This window comes from Castor canadensis, chromosome 9 (assembly GCF_047511655.1).
Source record: "Castor canadensis chromosome 9, mCasCan1.hap1v2, whole genome shotgun sequence".
NCBI lineage: Eukaryota > Metazoa > Chordata > Mammalia > Rodentia > Castoridae > Castor > Castor canadensis.
In genome coordinates, this window is record NC_133394.1 from 8891962 (window position 1) to 8893598 (window position 1637).

The following is a 1637-nucleotide window of genomic DNA, read 5'->3' on the forward strand; positions in this document are numbered from 1 at the left end:
TATATTATAAATATATATATATTATATATATTTATAATATATATATTATAAAATGAGCTTAGAAAACTATCTGAAACAATATACAAAAATCTTTAACAATGTTTACTCAAGTGAACCTGGATTAAAGAGAGGACGATCATTTTACTTGATACAGCTCTGCATTTTTAAAATTTTCATCATAAGTGTCTTTTTATAACTTTAAAAAACAACTTTAATATTCTCAGACTTCAACCTTGGGACTCCCTACTAGCTGACTTTTATGGTTGCTTGTTAAAATAAAATAACATTTGTCTGTTCAGCTTCCATGAAATCTCATAAGGTCAAGAATTTACCCTCTCTGTGAAAGAGAAAGACCGGGTTGATGATCCAGGTTAGGAAGGCAGAGAAAAGGACATTTATACACAGTGTGTGAGCTGGCCTGGATCTTGAACCAAAGAAAATATTTTTTCTCTTGCTATAAAGGACATTATCAAGATGACTGGCAACGTTTGGCAAAAGTCTACAAATTTCATAGCATCATGAATTTAATCTACTGATTCTGATAACTTTGCTGTCATCAAGGAACATTCTACACTTGATCTTAGCCAAAAGGCCGAGAAGCGATCAAGGAACATTAAAATGGTTAAAATACTCACAGAAGAATTTATGCATAAAGAAATATCTACCTCGTTCTCTACTTACTCTTAATTGGGTCAGAAGAACATATAAATACAGATATGCACACAAAGAGAATGAAAGAGAAGCAAATGTGGCTCAATGGAAAAATATAGCTGGGTATGGTGGTGTACACCTGCCATCCCAGCTACAGTGGGAACCCTAAAATAGCAGGATCACAGACCAGGCTGGCCTGGGCAAAAAACAAGACCTTATCTCCAAAATATCAGAGTAAAAAGGGCTGGAGGTGTGGCTCAAGTGGTAGAGCACCGGCCTAGCAAGTGTGAAAGCCCCAGTTCAAACCCCAGCACCTCATAAAAATAAATAAATAAACAGTGTTTTAGAAAATCAGAAAGAAAGGACAGGAAGAAGAGAAATCTGCCTTCTCTTCTGTATCAGTCAGGCTTTTCATCATGACCACACACCTGAGGGGAACAATGTACAGTGGAAGGATTTATTTTGCTCAGTTGTCAGGGGTTTCATTCCATCATGGAAGGGAGGATATGCCAGTGCAGAGCAACAACCATCATGGCAGCCAGGAAGAAGAGAGCAAGAGAGAGCGCCTGCGCCAGTAGACTTCTTCCTTTTCCCTTTGAATTACATCCAGGCCCCAGCCTAGGGGATGGCGCAGCCCAAGTCAGGGCAGATGCCCCCACCTTAGTTAACTCACCCTGAGGTGTCTCAATCTGACCAAGTTGAAACCAACATGAACCATCATATATTCCTTCATCTTTAAAGGCAGCTATATTCTTTGTTTTGTTTGTTTAGTTGATTTGACTCATTTACATGAGTCAGTAAAATTGATCTTGTCAGTAACATTTGATATATATTCAGAAAGAAAATTGAGTTTTCATAAATAATGAAGGCTAATTTAACTAATAAACATACCTCAGTTTATTTCATGAGCAAATATTGATAGCGGTGTGATTAACCTAACTTAGCAGCAGGTGAGAAAATTTAAGGACTGTGGACGGTCGTAGAAT

General features: G+C 37.4%; 1 pseudogene; it reads right to left on the minus strand.

The window, feature by feature from the left end:
* Positions 1-426: 426 nt before the first annotated feature.
* Positions 427-604, minus strand: LOC141411097 (U2 spliceosomal RNA; annotated as a pseudogene).
* Positions 605-1637: the final 1033 nt, after the last annotated feature.